This window comes from Accipiter gentilis, chromosome 2 (genome assembly GCF_929443795.1).
Source record: "Accipiter gentilis chromosome 2, bAccGen1.1, whole genome shotgun sequence".
NCBI lineage: Eukaryota > Metazoa > Chordata > Aves > Accipitriformes > Accipitridae > Astur > Astur gentilis.
In genome coordinates, this window is record NC_064881.1 from 6,778,482 (window position 1) to 6,787,944 (window position 9,463).

The window sequence follows — 9,463 nt, forward strand, 5'->3', positions numbered from 1 at the left end:
CACTGTTGAGTAACCAAATGCATAATTTTCATTCTATTTAAAATATAATTAATATTACAGTGTTATTGTGTTTTCAGAATAAAAATATTAGAGATTTGTTTGTAATAGTTTCTGAATGGCAGTGAAAAAATACAATAAATGATAATTTGGAACATCATGTTTTAAGTACAGTGGCTCAGGATTATTTTTTTTTCCATTTATCAGTGGGAAATCTAGTTTCCTTAAAACTGTTGGTCTGTGCAGGAAAATTCTAGTTTTAATTTTCTTTCAGGAAAAAAAAAAATTGAAACAAGGGTGAAACTATTTCATGTGTCAAATTGACTAAGATACTTTAGTTGAGGTTGTCAGCAGAAACTTGTGTCAGGTCTCACAAGAATTATAGTACAATTTCCTCAAGCCATCATGCTGTGCGTTGTTCTCTCTCTTTAGACGGCCTTTTCTGTGATGCCCTTCTGTCCTGCAACTCTGAAACATGGTTTCAGCTGGAGTACAAGCCACAGAGAAGAGAGAAAAAGAGACTTGAATCACAGTGTTTGAGCAGCACAGGCATTGCAGGTACATTCAGTGCATACAGGTCAAACTGAGTTGAGCCAAGCAAAACCACTTTGGTTCTAAAAGTAAAAAGAGTACATTTTGACATTTCTGAATCAAATTTCTTTCTAATGGTTCAGGCTAGCATTCATGATAATAATGATTTTTTGTACCAAGATTTTTCGTACCAAGATTTTTCAAAAGGGTTTATTTGAATGCAGTAAAATACTGCATTTAAAAAGAGAATCATGTATTTACTTCTAAGTCTCTTGTATCATTTTATTATGGCTTAACATTTTGACATTCTTTTTTCTCAATATTTCATACAGCATGATTTTTGGCACTCACACATACCTCAGATAATGATTTAAATATCTTTTCAGGAAGCTAAGTTAGAAAAAAATTGTTGTCCATCTTCAGATTTATAGCAACGATATTGCTATCAGTCTGATGACACTGCTAATTCCAGAGCAACAAAAATAATTTATCATTTATATTCTGTGTATTTAGAACCTGCTTAAATGGAAATAAAGCAAAATTCTGTTAAAAAAAACCCCAACATTTGTTATGCTCAAGCAACTTGAGTTGAAATCTATGAGAGTGCATGTACAAGTCAAAAAAGCTTCAACAGACAAAGTTATTTCATATTCCAAGTGCACTGAAATTTTACAAAAAAAGAGAACAATGACAAAATTACAATTGGTGAACGTTTTGGATGCACTGTTGTATAATGACAAATCTGTCATATTTTCTTGTTGCGACCACTAGTTAAACAGCATCTTGTAATTCAGGATACGGCACAATAAGGTATGAAATGGAACAGTCATGAAAAGCCAATTTAGGAAACAAAAGCTGCTTAAATTACATCCATCACATACCCTGACCATTGATATTCATCACATGCTGTTGGGCCTACCTGCAAATGTAGTTAGCTAGCTGTTTAGCTCTTTTATTTTTCCTATTTTTTTTTAGGAAAGCCCTAATAAAATAAAAATTGTATATATTACTTACAGGTTTTTTCCAACTCATTCATTACAAATTTTATTCAAACCAGTCAAAATCTAGGTGAAATAGTAATTTTGTACCTGCAGGCTTTGATTTTACAGTGATCCAGTACTGAAGATCTGGACAAGGGTCTGTCTCTGTGCCAGTCAGTGCAGGCTCAGGTTGTCAGGGAAGTGAATCTTGGGACACTGGATCAGGACTCAGGAGGCAAAGATCTCCCCGGGACTCCTTATACAATCTTGGTAAGTTGTTTAATTTTTCTGAGTTTTCGATAAATTGTTTTTGAAAAGGGGCATGGCAACTTAATCTCTTCCCCTTAGGAATATTATAAGTTCATCAATGTTTGTCAGATGCTCAGGTGCTAAGGTGTTCTGGTAATACATACAAACACATTGCCAGCAACGCATTGTAGCACGCATATAGAGGACATTTCTCAAGTCTCTGATGTTGAATGTCTATTAAACTTAATGTCATTTGACCATAAAATCCACTCTAGATCAATTATTTGCCTATAAATAGCAAAATAACAGCAGGAAAGTAATGTTTTTCTTGTGGTTTTTTTTCTGGGTATGTAAGTCTGAGTTTTATCTTCTTTATTTCCTTAGTTAATATATTACTGAATAAAAATGACCATGGTAGGCTGTAGGTGCACCATCAACAGGCTTAGAAAGAGACTAGAGAAATTCATGTGTAAGAGACCTATAAATACAAACTAAATAGCCTCATGTGGGTGAGTACTAGGGCATGGGCTGCAAACAATGGGCAGGCTTGCACACACTTTCTAAATGGCATCTCCCATTGCCATTGTCAGAGACAGAATGAAAAGATATACACCCATTTTTCTTGTAAGTCTTATCAGTTAAGCTCCGCTGTCATGTGGGAGGTGCTTTCAATTTTATTACACCGAAGTTCAGAGCCTAATCTGAAAATCCAGCACTAGTACTGCCAGTGATTGCAAATAGCTTGCTTTATCACCTTTGAAGAGTTGCCTAGTCCTGGTTCTAGGGAATTGTCTGGGATTTGCACTTTTTATAGAGGAATCGTCTGAAAGCATCTGAAACAGGCAAGTATTAATGAAAAGTTGTCAGTGTTAACACTGATGTTAACCAGTATGGTTTGCACTTTCTCACATTCATAGCTGTGTAACCATTAGGGAAAGAAATGAATGCAGCCCTTGGGTCATTTGGGGGTTTTTGCCTTTTGCCATCAAAATCAGAACATATTTTGATTCAACAGAATACCAGTGGTCTCAAGGTGGTAGGATACACATCCTGTAACCATCCCACACAGGAATGTCCATGTCCACAGCCCACTCTGACAGAAGTCTCACCAGAGCCAAGTCTTCTTTTGTTCTATCACCATTTGTGATTCACAGAGTAACTCTGTTATCGTTTTTATCAATATAATTTTGTACTTCAAAAAGAAAAGATTATTAGGGTAAGCATGTGAAAACTACTTTGGCATCATGCTTAACATTTTATTTCTCTAAGAAAAGCCAATGTAGAATGGCTGCATTTTTAATAGTTGCATAAGACCGCTGGGGAAGAAAAAACAACAGGTCCAATGTGTGACAGACTTGCAGCACTTTACAGTACTTCATATGTGTGCATTTCAGTGTAATATATCACAAGCTGTGCCATACCACACACCATAAATGTCGCATGACAAAGTCATCAGCAAAAGATTCATCTGAAAAGTTCCATTGGCTTCATTATGCACACCATGCATTAAGAGCTTGCAGGACAAAGTTAGAATATATAATGAAATACCTGACTACAATATGCCCTGATTTCCCTCATAATGAGGTACCAGGAAATGTTAACTATGTCAAGAGCAGATCTTTCTCCTCCACAAAGCAAACCATTGCTGATTTTTTTTTACTTTATATTCAATTGAGCTTTCTGTTGAAATCATCTGTGACTAGATTGACTCACTTGGTATTTTAAGCCCCTGAAACTATAGCTTGTTACTTCCTCGTTTATCCTGAAAATAATTTCCTTGATTAAATTTAGCTAAGATTAAAGTATTTTCACTTGTGACAGGCCTTTGACACTATATTTGATGACAGGCATGAGTCTTCTTCACAGCATTACTTCTTTCCTCTTTTGTCACCGCTATGTACTTTTAAAGAGGGTCGGCCACATGAAACCCCTACATGTATGAACATAGAGAAGTGCAGAGTGAATCTATGATTCACGGTAAAGCTCACAAGCAATATTCAGGAGAATCTCAGGGGCTGAGGTGCAAAAATCATGTAAAACAGGGCAATATGGCAAATTCTTGGCAATATATATTCTTGTTTTGATTTGTAGGTGAAAAGAGAAAGAGAATGTGAAAAAGCATCTAGACCTTTTCCTTAAGGGGCAAAGGGGGGGTGTGGTGTGAGGGGCAAGAAGGGGAAAGAGGAAAAAAAAAAAAGAAAAGTCTAGTTCTGGGAAGTGCTTTAGACCTCAGCACCATCCATTTAAGTCATGACAAGAAAAACCAAGTGCACACAAAGTTATAGGGTCAGATTCTACATCCCCGACCACAAATGAACAGCACCTGACTACATCAGCAGCCCCTCTCAGATCACCAGGAGATGCTGAATAGGAAAGCCCAGTGGTTTAAAGGACTGGACCTCATAGTCCCATCTAACTTGTTTGTGTTTTACTCAGTCAAATTGCATTCTGTTAATGAAAATGGGAACAGAAGGGACTCAACACAGGAATAACTCTACTGTTATCTTCCCTGACAAATGGCCATCCTAACCCTAAGGTCTTCCAGTAATGAGGATTCAACAGCCTCCCAGCTGACACAAGTCCTTTAATTACTACTGGGAGGTTCAACTGATAGCTTACTTACATCTTCCTTTTTGCAGTTTCTCATCCTCTGTAAATGCAGAGAGCACTTAAGCCCTTTTTAATGCACCTTTTAAATATCATGGAATCATAGAATGGTTTGGGTTGGAAGAGCCCTTCAAAGATTATCTAGTCCAACCCCTCCCCCGGGCCTGTGATTCATCCTGCCTTACTTAAGCTTTTTGGACTCTGTGACAACATGGGAACCAAGATTTCCTTTTATCTTCAGATTGCCCAGTTTGTCCTTATTAGCTTGAATCATGTGTGCTCCTGAATGCTCTTCTCACTTTATAAATCAAAGACTTAGAAAACTTAAGAATATGTATATAGACTGTGTCCTGAGGTTTTTTGCTTCTCCAGTTAACTTGGAATTATTTTTATTAATGTATTATTATATATTACTTATTATTATTAGCTGCTTATAATATTTGCTTGGCCCAATATGCATTCCTATTTATCATGTGTAAAACTTTTAGAAAACACTAGTAATCTTTTGTGTAAACACAACTAATGGCACTGTATTCCAAAATCAAGCATTTCTTTTGATAGTTTATCTATGCAAAGTACCTCACTGAGAAGAACAACCCAACTAACTTCACAAGAGTGATTAATATAAAAGCCAATTCACAAAGTTCTGCAACAACAGTCCTTTAGGAAATCTTACAAATAATGACAGAACAAATTCCAATTCCATACATTTTTTTCAGCTTTGGGTATTTTGTAACATTTTAATAGATTTCTCTCTCATAAATATTTTACTTCATTATGATGAACACCACCACAGGTAAATGTGAGGTAATGTCCATGCATAAGGTGAGAGCAGTTATTTTTGCTTCAAGGCTTTTCAGGTGGTCTTAGATGGATCTTTGCAGCTGGTGTGAGCTGAGTTATTTTAGGGCTTTTTCTTACTGGGGGACTGTGAGCTGACTTGTGGTCTCATGTAACTAATAGAAGAGTGTCAGCTCCGAATGGGTTAGTCTGTAACCTCACTGCACTGCAGGTAAATCACCAGGACAATTAAAAGTGGAGCCGAAGGTCAACGTATTCTCTCTGCTATACCATCATGAACATAATTTAATGAGAGGTTTTTGCACATGGATGGTATTATGGTCACTCTCAACTAAGAAAATGAGTTAAATGTAGTGAAAACATATCCTAACACATCAGCCAGCTCGTACACCTATTGATAGGACAGACATACACTCTCCAACAAGCTAGCCAATGCTTGTGAAGAGCATGTTTTTCAACAAGGTACTCTGTGGTGAAATGACCAAGGGTGAGGTTTTAGTTAGTATTCAGATGTATATGTTGCACACCAATGTAACTTTCAAATAGCCTTTTAAGAAGTAAAGGCCCTTTTAGTACGGCCTGTAGCGATGGGACAAAGGGTAATAGTTTTAAACTCAAAGAAGGTAGATTCAGACTAGATATAAGGAAGAAATTTCTCACAATGAGGGTGGTGAAACACTGGAACAGGTTGCCCAGAGAGGTTGTAGATGCCCCATCCCCGGAAACATTCAAGGTCAGGTTGGACGGGGCTCTGAGCAACCTGATCTAGTTGAAGATGTCCCTGCTTATTGCAGGGGAGTTGGACTAGATGATGACCTTTAAAGGACCCTTCCAACTCAAACCATTCTATGATTCCATGATCCTATGAAAATTTGAAAGAACTGTCTCTGTTATCACATCCAGTCCATTGATAACTGGCAACCACATAGAATCTCTTTTATGAGCTGACTGAAATCTGTCCCAAAACCCCAGCTGAGTTCTTGTCCCTGCACTTCCAACTGAAAATCACCCCAAATTCCACCAATCTGAAGGTTCACTGTTCTTCTATTTCCAGCCTAAACTTCAGATCCCTTGATAAGCTGTTTTTGTGCCTGTGTTGTTCTTCACTTTTAAAATGGTGACCTCTTTTTTTGCTAAGCCAACCCCTTCTACAGTTACCTGCTGACTTAGTGTAGAGGCATACACAATAATTTTAAATATATTGGCTCATGTACCTCTATTGTGACAGAAAAAAAATCACAGAATAGTACTCTCTTTCTCCTGAGACACGGAATGCGACATTCCTGTATCTATAGGCCCTGAAAACTTACACTGTACTGCACCATTGCAGCTGATACTGGACTTGACAAATTACAATAAGAGCAGAGATTGCTTCCATAGCCTAACCTGCAACTTTTCAATGTAATCTTCCTGTTGAATACAGTTCAACTGTCCAGCATTGATGAAGATTCATGGACCAAAAACAGGCTAATATTTCTACTTATGCCAAACACAAGTATAAGTTCAGAGAGGAGTGTCTGGAGATCAGCCCTGCAGAAAGGGCTCTGGGGGTGCTGGTCGGCAGCAGGCTGAGTGTGAGTCGGCAGTGTGCCCTGGCAGCCAAGAGGGCAAACCGCGTCCTGGGGTGCACCAAACACAGCCTGACCAGCCGGTCAAAGGAGGTGATCATCCCGCTGTGTTCAGCAGTGGTGCAGCCTCTCCTTGAGTAGTGTGTGCAGTTCTGGGCCCCACAATTCAAGAAGGATGTGAAGGTCCTTGAATGCTTCCAGAGAGGACAACAAAGCTGGTGAAAGGGCTGGAAGGCATGTCCTAGGAGGAGCGGCTAAGGACTTTGGGTTTGTCTAGTTTGGAGAAAAGGAGGCTGAGGGGGGACCTCATTGCTCTCTACAGCTTCCTGAGGAGGGGAAGTGCAGAGGGAGGTGCTGAGCTCTTCTCCCTGGGATCCGGTGACAGGACGCGTGGGAATGGCTCAAAGCTGCATCAGGGGAGGTTTAGACTGGACATTAGGAAGCATTTCTTTACCGAGAGGGTGGTCAAACACTGGAACAGGCTTCCTAGGGAGGTGGTCGATGCCCCAAGCCTGTCAGTGTTTAAGAGGCATTTGGACAATGCCCATAATAACATCCTTTAATTTGGTCAGTCCTGGAGCAGTCAGGCAGCTGGTCTAGATCATCATTGTAGGTGCCTTCCAACCGACTAGTCTGTTCTGTTCTGTTCTGTTCTATTCTATTCTACCAGCTGCACAGCAGAGCAATCATTTGTTTGCATCTACCTAAACACTATCTGTCATGTAAGTTTTCCCAGAAACAGAGTCACGCTACCCTGAAAAAACAGTCTACAGACAACTTCAGTGCGGCCTTGGTTGCTACACAGAGGAAACAACAAAGGAGTTGCTCTGCCACTCCTTGTTTCGTACACATAAAAGACAGTATTTCATGCTGTCAGGCAGCAACAAAACGCCTGTGTTCAGGGCAAGGATCTGGTCTGGCTTTTTTACAGCTCGGCCAAGCCCACAGCTCACGGCTCAGCAGGCTTACTCATTTCTACAGCTGCAGTTGGCACCTGGAAAGTTAAACAACCGTCCACACAGGAAAAGAAAAAACAGGCAGGCAGCAAACAAGACAGTGGATACAGGGGAAAGAGCTGAAAAGGGAAAGATAAGGAGAAAGCAGCTGAGTGAGAGAGAGGAGGTGAAGCAAAAGAAAGGGAGGGCTTATTCCTGGTGGTTATATGGAACTACACAGCTTGAATTTGTTTAAGGAGCGCGACAGGAGGCATGGAGAATGAAAAAAACAGTTAACGCACATGGGAAAAATAATGGCTCTGTTCCGAGAGTGCCAACTGTTTACTTAAAGTACCAAACCCTTTTGCTAATGTACTTATCTCCTCAGTCCATTCAATTTTCCCCCACAGTGCCTTGGACCTGCAAGCACTTCGAAGCTGGTAACTGTACCTAATGCAACCACTCCGGTTCCAAGAGCTGTCTGGGGGTTAGGAACCCTCTCTGTAGTGTGCATATTTTTCACAGAATATGCATTATTCATTATGTATTTTGAATAATTAAATGTAATTTCGATATATTCATGCACAGCCTCGCTACACTGCCTTCTACTGGGATCTTTCCCAAAAACCGAGTGGCAGCTGGGGCCGTGGTACAGTAAAGAATCTTTAAACAATGCAGGAAAGATTAACGACATAATTTCAAACAACGTGAAATATTTGCATAATAGCTTCATATGGATCATAAATTAATTTCAGCATTTCATTACTAAGAAGATACACTGGATTTTCCACCTTAACACCATTTGCTAGATACTGCACTTGTCTCATTTGATTGAATCGCTTGTCTAAAAGAAGAAACTGTACTTTTCTAGAAGAAAAAAAAACAAACACAAAAACCACAGCTGCAATAAAGTTACCTTTGCTTTTGTAAGAATCAGAGGTGGACTCTGCTGGTCTGATGTAAAGCATGTCCTTGTCCTCCACCCCAGGGCAGCCTGCAGTTGCCTGGCACTGCTGTAAAGCATTACTCAGCATGAGGAGGGAGTGGCGGGCAGAGCTGGGGGCAAGGCAAGGTTTCGGGGGAGTCACCAAGGGCCAGCCACTGTCCCTTACATTGAGGCCACTCTGCACAACCGTAACTTGCTACAATACTTGTGCTGACAACTATTATCCCTGAAAGCAAACACTCTGACTCCCGAGAAAAGTTATGTTGGTTTAGAAGGGAATTTATTTGCTGTTAAAAGCTTATCAAGAGAATTTAGACAGATGCTTGTACTTTGGGAAAAGAACAACCTGGTGCATGCCGCACACTTTGGAAAGCCCCTTTCCTCACCAGGCACCAAAGGAGGGCTCAGTTACTTTTATGGTTTGAAAAGCAAAGATGAACGTCCTCTTTGTTCTGTCGGTGTCGGTGAACTCTGAACTGCTGCTGTCTCCAAAGGGAAAACAAAGATCTAATGCTCCATGGATCCTCCCGTGCAAACTGATTGTAGGGGCAGAACTGCAGCTTGGTTGTGGGAGGAGGAGCGTTCAGCAGCTGCTGGGTTAAAGTGGAGGAAAGACAAAAAGAAATTCAACTTCAGTGGTCGGTGACACAGCTACTAGCTGTGTTAGAAACAAATTGATACTGTTTGACATTTATTTCATAACATCAGGTAAATTATTTCTGTAAAATATGAATAATAGAAGTTTTCCATACAAAGGAACTAAGGAACCTTCCTAATATTTAAAGTATTCCCGCTTTGATCGATTAAACAAGTAAAAAAAAGCCCCGAACTTTTTTATGATGACCAAGG